Source organism: Lissotriton vulgaris, chromosome 11, assembly GCF_964263255.1.
Source record: "Lissotriton vulgaris chromosome 11, aLisVul1.2, whole genome shotgun sequence".
In the NCBI taxonomy this organism is placed as follows: Eukaryota; Metazoa; Chordata; class Amphibia; order Caudata; family Salamandridae; genus Lissotriton; species Lissotriton vulgaris.
In genome coordinates this window covers 253,442,125-253,464,532 of record NC_141699.1, presented here as the reverse complement: position 1 = coordinate 253,464,532, position 22,408 = coordinate 253,442,125, and the positions used below count along the sequence as shown (strand labels likewise).

The 22,408-nt window shown below is 44.8% G+C and overlaps 1 protein-coding gene across 2 annotated transcripts in view; it reads right to left on the bottom strand.

Moving 5' to 3' along the window:
* Positions 1–22,408, bottom strand: part of SMTN (smoothelin) — a 1,042,724-nt gene that overhangs the window by 822,094 nt on the left and 198,222 nt on the right. The window lies entirely within an intron of this gene.

The window sequence follows — 22,408 nt, the reverse complement described above, 5'->3', positions numbered from 1 at the left end:
CCACAAATTCACTTCCGTTATCACTCCAGACCATTCTAGGCATACCGAATCTAGGGAAGAATTCTTTAACCAGGGCTTTGGCAGTTGACAAGGCAGTGTTGTCCTTAAGGGAGTACGCTTCCACCCACCTGGAGAAGGCGCAGACAACGACAAGCACGTATTTCAGATTGTTGCACCTCTCCATGTGGATGAAATCGAGCTGCAAAACCTCGAACGGGTACGTTGGAGGCGCAAAATGACCAGCTGGAGTTGGGGTTCCCCTACCGGGATTGTACTTCAAACACACCATACAGTTCCTGACCGAATTCTCTGCGCATTTTGGGATACCATTATTCTGCCATACTGGGGCCAACCATTTGCAGATTCCTTTCGCACTAATGTGGGCCATTGTCACCACTGCAAGCACATATGCATCGGGTAACAGCCATCGTTGATACTCAGACAATTCGACCCAACAGCCATTCGCATCCAATCTACCTATGCTTTCTCTCCATTCGTTCACCTCTTTTTCCGTGGCATCAGATTGGATAGATTTCACACTTTCAATAGTGTCCTCACACATACCCACATCGGCAATCCATCTTGCAGGACCTACAACATACATTCGACTCATGGTGTTCCTTGCAGTCTCTTTCGCAACTTCATCTGCAAATGCATTCCCACGACCAACGTCATCTTGAATCTTTCTGTGTGCACTGCATTTTATGATCGCGACTTGTAGTGGCAAGGTCAGTGACTCAAGAAGCTCGTTAACTAGGTGACCATGTTGGATTCTTGCGCCATGTGACGTCAGGAACCCACGTTCACGCCACAATCTTCCAAAACTATGGGCCACGCCAAAGGCGTATTGGCTATCAGTATACACATTCACTCGCTTTCCTTTTGCCAACACACACGCTCTCGTAAGTGCAACTAATACAGCTGCTTGCGCGGAATTGTGGGGGATGCGCGCGGCCTCTACAATCGTGTGCAATGTTGTTACAGCATATGCTGCAGTCGTATCCCCATTTGGCAACTTGAAGCATGAACCATCAACCCATAAATTATCATTGCATTCAGGAAGGGGAGTGTCCTGTAAGTCTACTCTCCCTTTTGTCTCTTCTTCTGTCCTAAAGCAGCAATCATGTCTTTCAGCCAAAAATATCTCTGCTCTCCTCAGCAATCGGGATGCTGAAAAAGGCGTTCTTCAGGTCAATCACCGAAAACCAAGTGGCTGAAGCTGGAACCATAGTCAAGAGGGCAGTAATGTCAGGGACAACTGGAAACTGTGGCACAACAATCTTATTCACTTCTCTGAGATCAATCACAAATCTGTACACAGGGGGCTGTGAAGGATCAGTACGCTGGCAAAACGGGACTGTTACAAATGTTGCCTGTTGTCTCCTCAATGACATCTTTCTCGATCAGATCGTAAATGATCGTTAACAACGCCTTTTCACATTCGCTCGAGATCTTGTATTGGGGAATACGTGGCAACCTAACATTGGCTCGCAATGTAATGACCTATGGCTCTATCTCCAAAAGACCCACATCGTTAGAACCAGTAGCCCAAAGTACATCTGGAAGAGATGACAATTCTGTTGGGATATTTTCCTTTGACAGATACATCGGGGAAACCACTTTCTTACCAAGGGTAAGTTGTACTCCCGAAGGAGAACAGTACAAAGTCACGTATAATCTTTTTAACAAATCCAAACCTAACAAATTTTCGCCACAACCTGTTGTAAGAATGAGGGGTGCTTCTAATTCACATGGGCCAACAGAAAGGGGCATAGGACTAGAGATCTGGTTTCTAACCGGGGCGCCAGAAAAACCTACTGAAACATTCATTTCGCCAGACAAAGGTGCGCCAGGAAGTTTTGAGTGCATAATTGAACTTTTTGTAGCACCAGTATCCAGCAGAAAAGGTTCTGACACTCCTGATGTAATCACCTCAACATAAGGTCCATTCTGATCTACTGGAACTGAAACAACTCCCTCTCTTTGTCCATGGCTGTCCTAGCAATTATTACCCTCATTCTCGTGTTCTGCGTAATAGTCATCAGCATAGTACTGAGCTGACCTAGAAGAGGCATTATTCTGTTGATCAAAGCTATTCATAGAATTCTGAGGCAGAAAAGAAGTGGTATTCTGGGGGAAATTTCCACGGCCCCTACCCCTAGGAGCCTGTTGAACACCTCTACCTCTTGCACCAGAAACACCATTTAAACGTCGCAATAAAGCTGGGCAATTATTCTTGAAATAACCCTCTTCCTTGCAATAGGCACATTGATTCGGACCATACGGTAAACGCTGATGAGAAAACTCGTTTCCTTGCGCGTTCCTCGAATACTGCTGTGGTTGCTCATAATTTGGCTGACTAGGAGTGCGAGGCGGATAGGCTTGCTGGAGAAGAACTTTAGTTTTTAAATCTTTAGTCTTTTTGTCTGCTTTATCTAGCTCATCCTTGCGCCTATTTTCGTAGTACTGGGCTGTGGCTAAAATCTGCGCTGACGTGGAAACAGCCCAAGCACTCTCTGAATCTTTTAATTTATTACACAGTTCAGGAAGCAAATTATGTACAAATTTGTCTACAAACAATCTTTGGCCACCCTCGGTAGCCATATCCTGACCACTGTGATCGACGAAAGTCTCTTCAAACCTCGTGAAGAAGTCAGACACATTCTCATCTTTTTTCTGCTTGCACGCAGATAACTTATCCCAATTTACGCGCAATTCTGGCATTAAGGTTTTCATATACGTGATAATTCTACCAGGAAGTTCAGCTACTAAAGGCTCAGGTTTGGAACCACCAACTTGTCTAGCATCTGCAGCAGTAATATTAGCCCATGTGTCACCCAATTCTTGATCATGATCTGTATGACGAATCTTACTCCACAAGGGCTGTGGAACAACATTCCCAAACAACATGTCTACATCCGCTAAATTCATTATACATGAGCTGGCAGTCTGTGATAACTCCTTATAATACCCTGCAGGATTTTTACGAGGATCAGGTAATGTCTGCTTGAGTGCTAAAACATCGGATCTTTTCCAGGGGACATGTACCCATACACGCTGGAAATGCGGTGGAACGGGTGGATTCGCATTTGCATCACCTTCCCTCCAAACTGGAGGAACCTCTCTCATGGGGTACTGTCGCGGCTTTTTCCTACATCACATGTCCTCCTCATATAGTGATCTAGAGACGTTTCCCTTGCTCCTATAAGATAACAACAAATCTATTGCTTTTTCAACGTCGGCACCTACAATCATGCCTTCATAGAACTTGAAACGCATGCGGAATAATTCCTTCATTTTTCGTTTGGGATCATTTGTCTCCAAGTCTTCGCAAAGATAGACACACATCTCTTCGAATACATATCTCTGAGTGGGTGCATCCCATTGTCGGAAGACTTCCATAACAGACTGAACATCACATCTAACAGTGTCAGTAACCCATTTGCGTGCTAATTCATTCAGCACTTCTCTTTCCTCATAATCAGGCAGTTGACTACGCAACTGTCTACGTCCTGTTTTAGGGGTCGTTTTAGGCGACCCAAAGAAAGGTGAGAACAGACCAGTGACAGTACTTGCCACTCTCTGTCGAACAGAAGGAGAAGCTTGCAGAGAGGCGGATGTGCCGGAAAAGACAGGCTGATGAAAAGAGGAAGTCGAGGCAATAGCAGAAGTAGTATCAGGATAAACAGTTGGAGCAGTAGGCAAAGTTGTAGAAGAAGTAGATGGAGTATGTAGCAAAGGCGGCAGCCCTTGAGAAGGCTGCGCCGGAGAAGTAGGAACCAGCTGAAGAGGAGCTGGTGCTTGTGCAAGAGCTGCATTTCGGGCGCCGGGGCGCGGTATAACAAAACGCTTCGGGGGTCCAGTAATACTCTATGTGTATGGGGGTGGTGAATTCAATAAATGGGACATTAATGGATCTTTGTCGGATGTTCCCTTTGAACCTTGTCCTTCATGCGGCAACATCGGGTAGCATTTATCTACTGCTAATTTCTTGCTTCTGAGCACTTGTTCACTTTCCTGCTCTTCCTCGTTATCCCTGTACGCAATGGCAGCTTGCACCATTGACATACCTCTTTTATTTTTTTTAGCTAGTTTCATTTCTTTCTGTTTGGCTTCTTTGCGCCATAAGCGAAAAGAGTCAAACATCGCCGGCCGGGCTTTCTTCTTGAAGAGTTTGACCTCAAGGTTATCTAAAATTTCTGCGTCAAAGCTACCATATTGGGGCCATTTTAAAACACCATCTTTTCTGGTGTACCTTATCCATGCCTCATTATATATGATAGGGCCTACTCTGCTTTATATAAAGTTCATATGTTGGAGTTCCAATCGGAGGAACCGGACACGAATCCTCTAATCGGGAGTCCTTACTACAACCAAGACAAAACAAGTTTCCAAGTCTGCTAAGACCAGGCATCTTTGCTCACTAGTCTAGCTTCAAACTTCAAGGGATTATCGATTACGATATTTTTCGTGAATACACGAATCCCTCGGTTTTGGCGCTTGCAAGTTCCAAACAAGGTGTATCTCAAGGATACCAAAACTAAAAACAAAACTAAGGACTGGGAGACGCTCCACTTAACTGAAGTATTGAAGATCGATGACGTCACCAGAAGACTCGTCTATCGTTTCGCTCTACCAAGGATCACTGGGTCCAAAACAGGGCGATAGTCAGGGCAGCAGTCCTTCGTAGCCATCGGGACGCGGGGAACCTCGCATCAAAGACCTTCGGAACCACGTCGACATACAGGGGTCGCTGAAGTGGCTGGCCGTCCTCTGGAATTTTCACACGAAGCTCCTCACGAACATCTGGCTTGGACCGATACCGCTTGATACCGCCCGAGTTGGGCGCCAACTGAGGTGCTGGGTTTTTAGGAACCCGGTGGTGCCAGGGGATAACACCCGAAGACCTCTGAGTTCTCCCCGTTCCGGACCACAGAAACCAAGAGTCTTCTAGGTGAAGTCAGAGATCGAGTTTTATTGGCTGCAACCAAGTAACAAGCGTCCTAGAATTACAACAGCACGGGTCGTAAGTTCTCAGGAGACTTTTTACAGAACCAGCCTTCTCCTTATATACAGAAATAACAGCTGCAGGCAAGAATTCTTCAGTTTACAATACGGTCATATACATATTTCCATAATAGAGCAAAAAGCACAGTCATGTCGGCCAACTCATATTTTAGAGTCCAATTTGTGATGGATTACCCAGCCAGGCCCCGAACTCCCATCAGATATCGATGAAACCCCAATAAAATCGGGCACCTCCTCATCGTAAAACTGGCCATAAGCAAGAAACATGGACAGGTGTATGTTTGTAGAAAACATGGTCTGTATGTAGTGAATGGTTTATGGCATGTTGTGCATTGATGCTATCTTACTCAGGGCTCGACAAATCCACTCGCCCGCTCGCATTTGCGAGGGAGAATGGATGAGGATGAGCTATTTTTAGGTCCTACTCGCCCTTTCTGGCGAGTAGGAAATCAAACTAACTTTTGTCCTCTGTCTTTGAAAACAGAGCAAAAGTGACAAGTTAACACGTTTTAAAGGCATTTTTATTGCTCACAAAGGGAAAGAGCAATAAAGATGCCTTTAAATCTTGTTATCTTGTCACTTTTGCTCCGTTTTCAGAGACGGAGGTCAAGTGGGTTGCAGTCAGGTCGAGGGGATTTTCCATGGTACTAGACCTGCAGGTCTAGTACCATTTTTCGGATTTGTCGAGCCCTGATTACTCGGCCACTGGGCGAGGAGCTGCCCAAGCAGGTTTGGCTGGAGGCAATGGAGTCAGTTTGGCTAGGTCACGGGGAAGTCAGCTAAGGTGGACGTGTCCTTTTAGATCAAGCTCGACCTCAATCAATTGACTATATGAGGGCAAGCCACAAGATGGATGCCTGTTCACAAAATGGAGTCCGAGGGTTCAGAACGGAATCCATGATTTAAGGGAGTTAGCATCGCTCTATCATGACGCAAATGCATAGGGATAATGTCCTAATCATTACCAGTCTGCCGATACCAAATTCGTCATGGTACGATGATATTTTGTGACACGAGTGTCGGGCCTCGGTACCATATTATAGCAGGGTCCAGAATTTCAGAACCACACCACCCCCTTTTGTACCGGTATATATAATGAGACCGTCTCTATCATCTGATTGGAAAGCTGATGGAAAAGCTAACAGACAGTGTTTACTCCCTTGAGGAAATGCCGATGCATGGGAAAAATCTTCTTAAGGTGACAACAGTAGTTTCCTAAATGGCAACATGGAAGTTGGTTGCAAGACAATTCACTGTGGTAGAAGCAGGTTAAGAGTTTGCAATACTACTATAAAAGGATCCACCACTAAAATGAATAAGCATGGAGGGGCCAAAGATTGGGGACGTAGTCTTTTTTTTTTTTGGCATAGAACTTACAAGCGACGTTGAGAACCTAAATATCATCAGAAAGTGCACCACTGAGTTCAGCCTCAGAGATTGAAGCAAAGATGTTGAAAGTATTGACTGTATCTACAAAGCTGTGGATATGCCCACGGATGACTTTGGCTTCTTTGGTCAAGAAGTCGCCATCAGTTCATGGCTGCTTCAACAGCAATGGACAATTTATTACCCTTACTACTTGAAAGTGAGTGAGATATTGTTGACTGGGAATGCTTCAACGCAGATGACTTTGTTGGTCTGTGATGGTGTTGATGAGCCAGATGTTGACAGTGATGACATTGGGGGTCAATGTCTTGGATAGGAACATCATGACCTTCGTCAAGACTACGAATGTCGGCGAGAAGGGTGTTGATATTTTCAACCACCATTACTCAACCTCCTCTTTCTAGATATAACTATGACAGAGTCTTTGTGAAAAAAGTATTCTTCCTCTGTCAAGTCCATGTGGCTGGAGGACTTTTAACCCATTGTTTTCATGTTACATTCCTCCTTGGCTCTCATGCCCTTTAGCTTGCATCCCAGCATGAGGCTTTTTTAATGCTATTTTTTAACAACTTCTGACAGAATTCATATTCCCTTCACAGACAGTGCAAAGAAAAGACAAACTACTCACACCTAGTGTGAGTCTCTGGTTGTTTTCTCCATACCATAAGCTGAATATTTCACAAAATATCTTTTAAAAGGAAAATAAACTGTATAATGCAATAACACAGGTTCAATCTGTAGATGGGAAGGGACGATATCCAGTGAAGCTGAAAAACGTCAAATTCTAAGAGAAATCTCTCTGAACAAACAAAAGTGTGACACCTTGACTGTGCTCTGGCCTCCTCTCGTATGAACTGGAAAATATAACTCAATCTAGAGGCAACTGCTAGTACAATGAATCATGGGTAACAGACTCGGACAGTCTTAAAGATACATGATCCTATTTATCACAGCTCTTTGGTGTACGCCTTCCAAACTGTGTTTGTCAATGTTAGACAAGTTCTCAGCATTTTGCACTAAGATGTTGCAATGCAGTTCTGAAATGGAACTCTGGAGTTTGGCAGTCTAAACTTGGGAAAACCTTGCCTGGAAACTGCTGCTCACCATATGGACAGCTGCACTCAGTATATGAATTTGGGTACAAATATATGAAGATAAAGTGTTCCGGGGTCAATGCAGTATGGAATTATTCTAGGATTTAGGACTATCAATGAAGACCATACGATCAAAATATCTACTTCTTAACTGTGGCTGGCCAAGTAATCATGAAGACAAATGTAGAAAATGTTCACAAATGCTATACGATGGTACAGACAGTATAGGAGAGATTGATTTGAGAGGTAGAAATGGTGAGGAAAGAATAATTATTAAGACTAAAATATACGTCAAGTAGGCAAGTAGGTAAACAGTACAAGGGGGAGCATAAATTGAGTGTGTGTTTGCACAGAGAGGTGAAAAACACAAGTAAATAGTAAAGGGTTAATATTGATGAATGCTGGAGCACCGTGGTGTACAGATTTCCAGTGGTCGAGAACATAGGGACACAATAAGAAAACGCAAACATTATGCAAGCAAAAAATCAACAGTGAAGAGTGCACAAGTAGAGTAAAAGTAAGCACACCTTTTGCATGCTGGGCCATAAATCAAGTATACACTATGCACAGGAGAGATGAAAGCAAGTACAAACACAGTAATATGCACACAAAAACTGAAAAAGGAGATATGGTGTGAATTCCATGAAGCAAATTAAAAGTAGAAAGCCAAGAAAGCCACCAACGCTTCATGACAAAATTGACAACTTTCCTAATCAGCAATCACCTTGCTATTAACCATTCTTACTCCTACCTCAGTACTTAAATATCTGGGAAAAGTTATTATAGGTTTGAGATTACTGGTTGCAACTATCCTCTTCCCGTTTATAGGCCTGGTTTGAGAGAGTAGATGTCGTCAGATCTAATGTGAATTCTAAAGAGCCAGAAGCTCTGGGGCTGTCCACGGGGTGGTCTTCTCAATTAAAGGATTTGATTGGGCAGAAGTTGCATTTTTCAGCTGAAAAAGGGTACTTGTATAGCATGGATTATTCTCAATAGGGTAGTCCTGAGTTGGTTATGATGACAAATAGTTAATAAAAAAGTTAATCAAAAAATGTTCATCATTATCCTGATGATTTATTAATGACCACGTAATCTGGATTTTTTTGTAGTCTCAAATGTGCATCACGTTCCTTTCTAGTTAGTAAATGCAACAAATTATACATTCAATCTATGAGTTCTTCTATTCACTCAAATTCAGTTGTATTACATGAAATGATTTAGATTGCATCAAAATTCAAAGAAATACCCAATGCATTTCGGGTTCTAACTGAGCCCTTCATCAGGGGACAAATGGTAAAACATATTTATGACGATACATAAATCTTTTTGATATCCGTTGTGTGGTTGCAATCTGGATCTACAACACAAGAACAAAAAACAAAACAAAACACAGCAAAGTCTTAGTATTTCACATGTCACAAGGCTGCGTTCAATTACTACAATCTGTGTTAATTCAAGATTAAACTGGGGAATGCCACAGCCAACACCAAAAGGTAGAAAACAGAAAAAGAAAAGAGAGAGAAGGTAAACAGAATGTAACACCCGGGTGAAGTCAAACACCATAGTAACTGTGCTTGACCGATGGGCCAATCTCACAATAAATTGACCGGTAGTATCTGTTTATCGTGCATATACAATCAGAGAGGAAATACCCTCTCCACAGCCACCGTGGCTTTAAGGTCTTAAGGGCAGTGCTCAGTTTTAATTCACATCAAAATCCAACCGCCTGTGCAGACACAAAACTAGTCAGTAACCTAATCAACTCTTACCAAACGCCCTGTTCTATATGCTCGAAGTGTTAGATGTAAAACTACAGTGCTGAACTCCGGGTAGGACGACAATTATCCTGCAATAAATTAACATTGAAAATCTAAGTGTCCCTGAGTATATAGACTCTCTCTAATGGCGTTTACGTGCCTGAAAGGATTCATACCTGACAATTCCAGAAGAAACCACTCAAATTACGTTCTGCTCGTTCGTTAATGCTCTGCAAATAACCATCCACAAATGAAGAGGTTAATACATACTCTGCCCTTCTTTCGTGTATCTATCAATATTAAAGAGTGCCTTGATGAACACTCACCGAAATTCACGAAAGTGCCACCTCCATAACGTATGTTCAAAGCTCAACTCGCAGCAGAGATCACATGATCGCAAATATTGCACGTGACTGTTTAATAGTTCTGCCTGAGAGTAATGGACATCAACAAAGGACACTTAACCACAGCACTAAAAACGGACTACTATTCAAGTCTATTAAAAACTCGGTCCCCCAACGTGAAAAGATCTCCTCTAGAATGGTCTGATTCAATTCCCACTTGTGGCTGATTGACCTCTGGCGACTCAAAGCATCCGCTGTGGAATTGAGCGTCCCTGCGAGATGTTCCGCTGACAGAGTAATCTTGCGTTGAATTACCCAGTTCTAAATTCTCTGAGCTTCCTTGGAAAGGGAACAGGATCTCGTCCCGCTCTGCTTGTTTATGTAATGCAAGGAAAGCCTGCAAGGCTAGACGGATAGCCATAAGTTCTAGCAGGTTGATGTGGAACCTGCATTGGGTTGCGCTCCAGTGGCCACTGACTTTGAGCTCCTGGAGGACCGCGCCCCAACCCTCCATAGAGGCATCCGTCGTTAACACCATGGGAGATGGAGGAAGCTTGAATTTTAAACCCACTGAAATATTCTCCTTCCTCGACCACCAGTCGCTTCCTTTTTTCATGGCCGGTGTGACAATGATTTTGTCGTCGAAGGAACCTGTTGCCTGACACCATTGTGTGTCCAGTTGTTCCTCAGGTGGACGCATCCTTAGCCTGCAGTGCGGAATCAATGGTATGCAGGATGATATCGATCCTATAAGGGATTTGTAATGACTTACTGACAGAAATTTCCTTGATCGTAGAATACGAGCTGACAGAGTGAGATTCTTCTGGCGTTCTTCCGACGGGAAAGCTTTGCAGCAACCTGTGTCCAGATTCGCCCCTAAACACTTCGTCGTCTTGGATGGTCGCAAGACCGACTTTTCCTTGTTGAGTCGAAGTCCTAACTGTTCGAAAAGTGTCCTGCATGTTGTGACAGCCCTGGAAGCTTCCTGGAATGAAGGAGCTTTCACCAGCCAATAGTCCAAGTATGGGAAGACTTCCAAAGACTGCCTCCGGAGAAAAGCCGCCACCGGATGCTAGTACTTTCGTGAAAATTCTCGGTGTGGACAGCAGACCAAAGGGCAGCCCCTTGAACTGAAAGTGACTCTTGCCTACTGTGAACCGTAGATATTGCCTGTGAGCTGGGTGGATGGGTACATGGAAATATGCATCCTCCAAATCCAGAGTTGCCATCTAGTCCCCTGGATTGAGAAGACGTAAAATATCTTGAAGGGTGACCATCCTGAACGACACCTTGATGAGATAAGTGTTGAGCTCCCGTAGATCTAGTAACGGACGCCATTTCTCCTTCGTCTTGTGAACCAGGAAGAACCTGGAATAAAATCCTTTCCCCTTTTGGGAGTGAGGTACAGGTTCTATTGCCCCCTTGATGAAGAGTTGGTGGGCTTCGAGACGAAGAAGTCCCAGATGTTTTGACGTAATGGCGTTTGGAGCTCTGTTTGGAGGAAGATTTTGAAACTCCAAATTGTGTCCTGTTTTGATGATATTCAGAACCCACTGGTCTGATGATATGACCTTCCAGCTGTATAGACAATGGGCAATCCTGCCCCCCACTGGTGTTGACGAGGGAACAGGAACAGTAAAAAGAGCCACAGGGCCGCTATTGTTTCCTGGAATTGTCTCTGCCCTGTCGGACTGGACGCCCTCTTGACGGCCGGCGGGAGAAAGACGCCGACTGACTTTGCCGTTGAGAGTATTAGGGCTTGTATGATTGTTGTGAGTAGGAAAAACTGCGCTGCTGGTTTCCGCCTCTGTAGGATGAGAAACCTCTTCCTCTTGCACCCCTAAAAGGGACTTTACGGTAGGTCAAAGTTCCGAGGGACTTGGCCGTGTCCGTATCCTTCTTTATCCCTTGCAGGGCATCATCCATGTGCTTGCCAAACAACATTTCACCATCGTAGGGCAAGTCTAGAATCTTATTTTGCACCTCCTGGCGAAACCACGTAGCTCTCAACCAGCCCTGACGCGGCAACACTGCCGAACCTGCCAGCGCTCGGAAGGCCGTTGTCGCTATGTCCATAGTGTAGTCTATTACCTCCGAAGAGGCACGCTCACCCTCTAGCAAGATCTTTTTTACTTCATCCTTTGAGCCATCAGGAAGTTCCTCCACAAAAGGGGACAAGTCACACCACATCTGGCGATCATATCTCCCCAGGATCGCCAGAGCATTCGCCGCTCTAACAAGAAGGCTGGCCATAGTCGAGAACCTTTTTCCGACATTATCTAGACGCCTCCCTTCCTTATCTGGTGGTGTAGTCAGTGGCGTTGATGGATTTTTAGATTTACTCTGTGCTGCCTGGGAGATTACAGAGTCTGGTTGCGGCTGCCCAGTGAGGCAAGCGGGGCTGCCCTCTGGCGCTTTATATTTCTTCTCCAGCCGGGGAAGAACTGGGAGGACCATCGCTGGATTCTGCATGGCCTTTATACCCTCAGACCAAACATACTCTATAATGGGAATAGAGCGAACCGATTTTTGGTAAGGTTCCTTGAAATCATATAAAAACATATCCGATTGGACCGTCGTAATTGGAAGTCCAAACCTCTTTGATGCCCTCTCCATGAGATTATGAAAACCTCCAATGTTTGCTGGAGGGAGGTAGCGTTATCTGGCACTTGAACATCTGGGTCTTGAGGACCATCAATGTCCCAGTTTCTATCCGGATCTTGGTCTGGATCCACCTGTCGATCAGCATCTGATGAAGCATCATCATTATCCTCATCCTGGATATGGACCACTTGTCGCTGAGGATCCCTAGGTACTGGTTCGTCCACCCTCAAGGGCAAAGAAGTCTGCGCCATTGCTTGCGGCGGTGGAATTAAAGGTGAAGGAGGACGTACTTGCTGTACCTCCGGTTGAGTTGGAAATCTGCGTCTGTAATCTTGCAACATTAACTGAAAGTCCGAAATGAGGGAAGACGGCATGGCTACCATGTCCTGTGGATGTCTTTGTGGAGACCTCTGAGGCGTACACTCACAGTAGATCTCTCATGGTGAACATAGGTCTCCTGCGGCACATAGTGATGTTCCACTGCGCCCTCGTCAGAACTTGAGTCCTGGCACTTGACATTTAGGTCCGATGGGCTATAAGCCGGTCCAGAAGGACTCTCATCCTCCTCTTCAGATTCCTCATCCAGTAATAATGTGGGTGGTAAGGGCGTGACTCGCCGTGGAGACGTCATTTCTGGTGTAATCTGACGTTTTTTGATGGAAATACAGAGTTTTCTACTCGTCGACTGAGTCGTCGTCGACTGACGAATCCTCGTCGACGTTGTCGTCGACGGAGCAGTCGGCAAAGAGATTGGACTCGTCATCGAAAGGTGGATCGTCGACGATGGAATTGTTGTCGTCGACGAAGGATGGATCGTCGACGGTGTTGTCGACGAGCTCGTCGTCATGATCATAGCAGCTGTCGCGGACGACTTCGTAGTCGTCGAGGTTATTCTCATCGTCGTCATCGCCGTCGACAGTAACCTCGTCGTCATCATCGTCGACGTCGAAGATACAAAGCATGGGAATCTATGAAAGTTCCAATACTGGGGCAACATAACAAAACATATCATAGCATAAAAAAACATAGCATAACAAAACAAAGCATAACAAAACATAGCAAAACACAACATAGCATAGCATAACAACCCACAACAAAACATAGCATAGCAAAGCATAGTATAGCAAAACATAGCATAGCAAAACATAGCATAGCATAACATAGCATAGCATAACAAAACATAGGATAGCATAACAAAACATAGCATAATATAAAGCATAGTATAACAAAGCATAGCATAACAAAACATACCATAACAAAACATAGCATAGCAAAACAAAGCATAGCATAATAAAACACAACAAAACATAGCATAGCATAACAAAGCATAGCAAAACACAACAAAACATAGGATAGCATAACAAAGCATAGCATAACAAAACACAACAAAACAGCATAGCAAAACAAAACAAAACAAAACATAGGATAGCAAAACAAAACAGCATAGCATAACAAAACATAGCATAACACAACAAAACATAGCATAACAAAACACAACACATAGCATAAAAAACATAGCAAAACACAACACAACAAAACATAGCTTAACAAAACACAACATATCATAGCAGAGCAAAACATAGCATAGCATATCAAACACAACAAAACATAGCATAGCATAACAAAACCCAGCATAGCATAACATAACATAGCATAGCAAAACATAGCATAGCATAACAAAACACAGAATAGCATAACAACTCAAAGCATAGGATACCAAAGCATAGCACAGCATAACAAAACAAAACATAGGATAGCAAAACAAAACATAGCATAGTATACAGCATCACTCAGCACCACCACAGCATCACTCAGGGGCACCACAACATCACTGTGCGCTACAACAGCATCACTGAACACCACAGCATCACTTGTTCGCCACCACAACAACACTCAGTGCCACCACAGTATCAATCTGTGCAACCATTCAACAACAACTGGTTCAAATATGTTCTCTCAATGTTTCAAGCTTTATTACAAATGTCACAAAAAGATGTTAATATTTCACTTCTGTTCTTGGATTTTTGTCACAATAAAATACACTGAACATAATCTTCACAAAAGTTATTGACAAAACTTTAAGCTATTGCCATTATAAATTACAATAACTTCTATTTAAGTATTAATTATTCAAAAAAATAAAAGCTATTGTTATTTGTAATAGCAATACATGTAAGTCACGTAAATACAACACATATTGCATTACAAATGCTATAGGTGTCACATTTGCGAAAGTTATAACTATTGGCATCATAAATGACAAAGCTATCAATTTCGCTATTTTCAAATCCAACACATAAATAAAAAAATTGTCATTTACAATACCAATAGCTCCAACTTTCCTAATGGGAGACCTAATGCATTGCAAATGCTTGTTTTTCCTTTGTTATTGCTAGGTTTCCTTTCTGGTGGAAATTCTATCTCAGATTCCTCCCACTTAGAATATTTCCCAGGTATCAGTCTGACTCCTGAGATTTGCTAGCAATAGCTCCTGTGTGTCGCTACATGGTGCGATGTGGCTCTGCGGTGGCCTTGCATCGCCCCGGAAGTGACATAGCAGAGTCACATATAGGTACCATTTCTGTGTGCTGGTGACAGGTTCTTAATTGTCCTCGTAGCGTGCCCGTCGAGGCGATCCATTCAAATAAACTGTATTTGACAGTGTGCTGAAAACTTGGGAATATATTAAAATGTGTAGATGTCCAATCCACAGAAAAAAGAGGAGGGAGGGTGGTGTGGAATCTGTGGTTAGACCAATAGCCAGAGAGCATTGGCAAAGGCAAGCAACTTATTCTTCTGATGGAAATGTATAACTGCAGATTCCTAACCTTTTAAATAGATACCCGAGCAGTACATTCATTAAGGTGGAGGATCTAAGCATTGTACTCAAACCCAAAAGTCCTGCAGGACAGAGCAGTAGAAATGAGCTTCTCTGCAGACATCGCTGTCATGGCAGTAGTGCTTTGTGAAAATGTGCAATGATGCCCAGGTTGGACCTTGATAGATATCCAAGACAGGAATTCCTCTTGTTAATGTAGTCATAGGGGTGAAGTTTGCGGTCCTTGGCCCTACTTTTTGGAACTCCCTCCCTCCCAATGTCCGATCTATCCCACTTCATTCTGACTTCCGTAAGGCCTTAAAAACCTACCTCTTCCTGCAAGCATTCCCAGCCTAGTCCTTCCACAGCTATTATTTGGGTTCAATAAGTCCTTAGCGCCAAGAAACCGCTAGGTAAAAGCGCGCTCTACAAATGTTTTTAAATTCAAATTCAAATTCATAGACACCTTAGCTCTGTTGGACTTGGCCCATGTGAGGCTCCTTCTTGGCTAGAGCATAGCACATCTTTATGCACAGGATGCTCCATCTCAATAGAGTTTTCTTCCATACTGACTTTCCTTTTTTAGCACTTTCGATTCCATGAAGACATCCCATCCACCTCCAAAAGGCTAAGAGCTTTCAGCCACAAGACCCCCGCCCATTCTACTTGTGGCAGTGCCACATGGCGGTTATGTTGTCTGACAGAACTTCCACCAATCTCCGCCTAATGGTGGAAAGTAAGGCTTTGAAAGCCAGCCAGATAGTCAGAAACTCCAACAGATTGATGTGGAGTTGTTGGCTCACAGAGAACACTCATATCTGATTTCTTCTCCCAGAGACAATTAATCAGTCACTGCTGTGAGCCCCAAGTGGGGTAGGGAACGTGGCCTCATACAAGTCAGACTGGTGTCTACCTGCCACCACTCATGTTCTGGAGCTATCTTCACCTTGATGTGGATAGAGTCAGACAGTCTGCCTGAGTGATTCGACTGTAAGCCCTGCATGCGTCATATGGCATATGGGGCAAAGAGGATACAGAAGGCTAGGAGCCCAAGAAACCTTCAACAGTACTGACCAAGAGCCAGGACTGAGCTTGAAACTTTAGGATCATATCCTGTATGCCCCAAATTCCCTGATATGGTGGAAATACATTAAACGCCACTGTGTCCGGGATAGCTCTTATAAAGGGAATCCTGTACATAGCCATTAGGTGGTACTTCAGCTCGCTGATGGAGAATTCCACCAATATCATGAGGGTAACCATCGTATGGTGGTTGTCCGCAACTCAACAGTCTGCATGGGGTATGACCAGAGCAGCCAGTTGTTCGAGATACTGAAATACATGTGTCGCTTGACTCCAAAGATGTGCAGCAACCACCAGCATCATTTTTCTGAGGGACTGAGGTCAGACTTCAGGGCAGAACAGCAAATTTAAATTGTTTTGCCTCCACTGCGAACTGCAGGTATTGTCTGTAGGACTGCAGGACAGGTATATGAAGATACACGGTTGCAGGTATCAGCCTTCCCCTGTCTTGGACTTCGGTACCCTCAATGGAACCTCAGCAAGCAGAAAAATAACCTCCACATCAAAACTTGGTGTGGTCTAGTGGAACTTGTCCTGTTAACTGGGGAATATGAGGGGGGACAAAATATCAGGAGGATGTAGCCTCTCTAAACAATTCATAATACCCATCGATCAAACGTGATGGATTTCCTGGTAAAGAGGCCTGTCGCTGCCTGTATAGCAGGCCTCGCGGATAGCCTTGCTAAGAAAGTACCAGAATCCACATTACATAAAGATGATCCGAAAAGACAAAATATGTCTGAAGAACAATTGCTTTTATTCCTCACAGCACTCCAGCCACATACCAATCTCATTACTGGACTGTGTCTTCTCACATCTAACAAATCCCATCTATATTTCATGGCTACTTACATCATGAGGAACTAGAATCCAACAGCAATTCCATTCCCTTGAATGCCAATATTGTGTTCGCTGAATGTGGATTAGCTTCTCCGTAAGACTCTCACAATCTTATAGGGGGATCTGAAATAGTATCTAAGATGGTTCCCAAATCCCTTTGACGAAACTCCAAGCTTATTACAGCATCTCCCATGCAGCATAATCTTTCCCTGCAGCAGCCTGCCCAAGTACTCTAATTCTCTAAACACCAAACTTGTTTAAAAGGCTCACCACCATAGCCAGTAGGTCTAATGTTGGGTTTCAACAACTTTACATTGTCACATTTTGTTTTGATATACTTTTAAAGAGATATTAGTCAATACTTCAACAGAGTCAAAAAGCATTTATACATTCTCTCCTTGAACCAGAACACTATCATGAGAACCATAAATTGCAGTAACTTGTAATATAATTTCATCACTTTATCATTAACCTCTATTATTTCATTTACTATCCCTTTATTATCCTTACTCCTGCACCATTTGCTCATTTGACCTTTACGCTTACAAAGTTTACAGGTCACTATCCACCCAAGGTAATTTTTATCATTTGCCATGTGACCTATCATACCACATCTATAACATTTTCTTGTAAATTGCTTACTTTGAAATGGACTTTTCATAATTCTGTCACATGTTTTATACCAACCATCCATTAGTGGTTTTCCTATTACAGACATGGTAGTCATTGCTGGTATCAGTCACATTTTTCTTAATCTTTCTAGTACATTCATGTAGAGCCTCCACCGCAGACCAGATACCTCTGGTCTCTACCTCTTCACTGTAAGCGGGGACAAAGACGGTTTGGAAACTCCAAAATGCAAAATTGCTAACGTTCAGCATCCACGGTGGTGGCAAACAGATCGAGCCATAATTCTCTTCATACGTTGAAGCCAGCTTGTGCCACTTCTAGGTTTTACTGCCTTTTGTGATACACAAGGCTTTGACAGCGGAATTAGTCTACCCTGGTGTTCAAGGATCTCGCCAGCTGCTGCACCACCAGGAAAATCACCTGCCATTCCCGCCATGTCCAAAGGCGCACAACCTCCTAGCATAGGGTCCACAACCCTACCCCGCACTGCTTGCTGAAGTACCACATGGAGGTGGTGATGTCTGTGGGCATCTGAACCAGACTCGCCTTGATGGTTTGTAGCTCCAAAAGGTGGATGTGGAGCCCACCCTCCACTGGGGGCCAGAGGTGTCTGTTCTCCACCTCCCCCCAACAGCCACCCCAACCCCGAACTTACGCATCAGTCACCACTGTCAATTCTGGATGGGGTAGGGAGAGGGGTTTGCCACTGACCCTATCGCATTCCAGCTGCCACCACAGCAGGTCTCTTGCAGTCTCCTCTAGCTCTGGACCTGATCTGAGAGACACCCCAGGTGCTGTGCACACTAGGATTTCAGATCCTACAGCAGAGCCCACATAGGCCATCTGGTGTACTATACCATCAATCCCAGCAACCTCAGAGTAATCCTCACTGAAAGGCAGGGCAAGCCTGAAACAATGGTATCATAGCCAGAATGTCCTGGACTCTCCTCTCCAGAGGATGGGTGCAAATTTGCACCATAGGATGGATTCAATGAAAGGGAGCATTTGAAAAGAAGTCAGGTGTGACGTTGGTACATTGATAGTGAACACCAACAACATTAGAAAGTTCACCATAGCCTCGAGGTGGTTGACAAATGCCTGGGGTCTGCCCTCAGTAGGGGAATTCTGGAAGCTCGACCTCCAACGATGGGCAGCAACCACCAGCATCAATTTTAATCTATTTTAACTCCCGAGGGGCACTAGTGAGGACAAAAGGCAGCACTGTAAACAGAAAATGCTACTGCCCCATCGTGAACTGCAGTTTTTGCCTGTGTCCCTGCAGTGTAGTCCTGTAGGTCCAACACTACCAATCAGTCTCCAAGGTCAAGGGCAGACAAGACATGGATAGGATAAGCATTTTCAACTTGTCCTTCTGGAGGAAGAACATTGAGAGGGTGAAAGTCTAAAATAGGACGAAGGTCCCATCCTTCTACAACACCAGAAATAGTGAGTATAACAACAGCAACCTATTTCTGGTGTCTGCACACTCTCTATGGTTCCTTTGAACAAAAGAGCATGAACCTCCTATTGTAAAAGGGGCAAGCGGTCCTCCGTAAGCCATTCTGAAGACCGTGGAAGGTGTGGCAGTGTATCAATAAATGGTAGAGCACAGCCCAGCTGAACGAACCAGAACACCCATCTTGTCCAAATATCTGGCTTGCCACCCTAAAAGAGAGTGCCGAACTCTGCTTCCGACAGGATGACAGTGCGTTGATAAGGACATGCTAAAGAGGCTCGGGCTACAGCAGCTGGAGGAGCATAAGACTGGGCTGCGCTGTGGCCCTGTTGACCACATGGTCTGCGAGTACCTCAGCTCAAAACGACTGAGGGTGAGTTGGCACCGACTGCAGTTGTTGCCAATATGGAAACCCATCCTGTAGTACCGGAGAAGAAAAAACTGAGGGTGAGGCTGGCTTGGGTGCCAGAAAAGCCCAGGGAACACATTGCAGCCCAGCCAACCTTCAAGCGAGCAAGTGCTGGGTCTGCCTTCTCTCCAAAAGACGGGAACTGCCAAATTGCATGCCCACCAGGCTAGCTTCTGAATCATCTGAAAAATCAGTGGACCGCATCCAAGTGTGCCGGCGAAGGGCCACACTGGTACCTATGGCACTACCCAGGGAATAAGTGGTGTCCAGCACAAGGTCGTAAACTTAGCTGCATCACAACCATCAGGTAGCCGAATGCTTTACAAGCCTCAATAATAATAATAGCGCTAAATGACCAGCCTCCTCCCTGACTCACGCTTCCAGCGCTGGGACATCTCCGTTGGAGGTAGCCGAGCGCTCTACAATCCTCAATAATAATAACCATATTGCATGTCTTAAGAAAGGATGGCACAAGCATCCTCAAGAACAATGGGAAGAACTTCGGCCACCAAGTCCCACATGGTGTCAGTATAGAGGCACAGTAAACAGCTGGTAATCACAGACGATAATGCTGAAGAAAAAAAGTGGTGGAAGAAAATACTCACATCCCAAACTTCTCGATTCTCGTAGACTCCCTATCAGGAACGATAAAAGGGAAAGCATTTTGGTACACCATGCTTGTCAACCCCTGCACCACAAGATTCTCAAGAGTGGGGTCATGGGTGAGGAAATGTGGGTCTCCAGGGGCAAAATGGGGCTGCGAGGCAATCTGTCATTTGAATGGAGGTCCCGCCAGCAGGGCTTGGCATGGGTGCCCAAAGTGGTGTGTCTTAGAGCGTCATTATAAGGAAGTACGGGCTCAGAACTAGTCTGACTTTGCTGAAGTACCTCAATTAGCAGGTTTCTTCAAGCAACTCTGCAGCCCTTCACATTACCATCACAAAAGATGCACTTTCCTCAGTGGCAAGGCCTGGAGAAGAATCCAGGCAAGTGTATGGAGAAGTATGCAGTCCACTGGCGTCTTAGAGATCCACATACCTAGTGCGCTTATGGTAGGGCTGAGAAAATTAATCTCCAGCATCTGAGACCATGCAAAAAAAGTTTATGCATGTATTGAAATACTGGTCATTTCGTTTTTCACTATAGCAAGGCTATCTGTTCCATAGGCTAACATGGGAGTCGTGTTGTAACATCTTACAAGCATACCTTTCCCTTGGGACAAGATAGAGGAATGGAGTTTAGGCTTCCTGAATTCAGAATTTAAAAATACATCTTTAAGTAAAGATGATTTTTATATTACATGTTTGAAAATGCCACATTGAGAAAGTGGGCATTTTCTTGCTTAACCATCCTGTATGCCTCTGCATTTTGTGTAATCCCGGTCTGGATTTAGAGTGACAGGAGCAGGGGATGTGCATTCACACTAGACAGACACAAGGGGGTGTTGACGTGTGTCCTGCCTTTCCTGGGTGAATGCCAGCCAGGATGAATAGACCTGGCTGCATTTAGAGTAGGGGATGCACCTGAATTAATGGTGGCTGCCTTCCACAAAGCTGTATCCCCCTCCTGGAGGGAACCTGGCCTGCGTCATGCAGAATTGTTTTATGTATGCAAATAGAACTTTGTTTTTACCAACTTCATAGGAAACTTTGGTATTAAATTGGGGCCCTGACCCCAGAAATTTAGAGCTCTTTTGGATCAATGAACCTGCCAAGAAGAAGAGCTGGAGAAGCTTGAGGAGGGACTACCACTTTGTGGTGGGCTTTACTGTGTTGGCCTGCAGTAGCTACTTCTGTCTTGGGAAGAGAAGGGACTGGGCTGATCTTCCTGCAACTTCTTTCTTAGTGTCTCCAAGGAAATGAGGTAGGGCTTGCCCCCGTTCAAGAAGTCTCAGGAACCACAAAGACTTCAAGATCCTCTGGGTACCATCTTCTGTAACTGGCTGTTTCAGTTGCCACAGAGGAAAAAGCACTGCTGGTTCCGTTACCTGAAGGCACAGCGAGGGCACCACTGCACTTCGCACCGCAATCCTGGTCTCACATAGGACGCAATCCAATGCCGCCACCGGGCCGCTGCTTGCATCGGGACATGTGGACACCGCACACTGCACCGCCTCACCTTACCTCACCTCACACCGCCACCCTGGTATCCCAGACGACGCACAATGCCGTCAAGCTGCCTGCACAGTGAGCACCTCACACTGCAGCCCTGGTCTCACAGATGAAGACGCTCCAAGCTGACCTACACACCACTACCTGCACTGTGGTTTGGGGGCAGCGCTAATAAGTTACACAACACACCGCCCCGTCCCACACCGCAGCCTTGGCCCACAGACACCAGCACCATCGACTCCAGTTTGTCAGACGATGACAGCACTTCAACGACGCTGATGCTGCCTGCACCGTGACCTGTTAGCACAGCAACAACCACTGTTGCACTTTGCACCGCAGCCCTGGTCTCACCGACGCTGCTGGATGCCGTCACCAAGGCGCTGCCTGCACCGCGACCTGAGGGGACAGCATGGAATGGAACACTGCTCAATAAACTCCCAGACCCGAAAAAAGAAGAACCACCAAAAGGGCAAAAGCCCTGTGTCAGGAATTGCTTACTGCAAAATAAGCAGTTTCCGGTCCACACTGTAGGTAGAAACAGCGTGGAACATGCAATGACAAACATATGCATAAGATGGGGTGTGTAGTGTATGAAGGATTCGGGCATGCACTGCACAGCACAATCTTGTAAAAGGTGCGAATCACAGCTGTAGAAGCAGGTCACAGAGACCTAGCTTCACGCAGACAAATTCATAGTGGATAGTCAGAACGCAATGGTAAGTAATGATTCCTTTGGTAGCTATACAGCAAAGCAAATGAAGTACAGGATCCAGATCTATCCAGTTGCTGTGGGGTGAAAAACAATTAAAGGAAAAGTTGTGGAACTGATATATGGTGTTTGGGGGCAG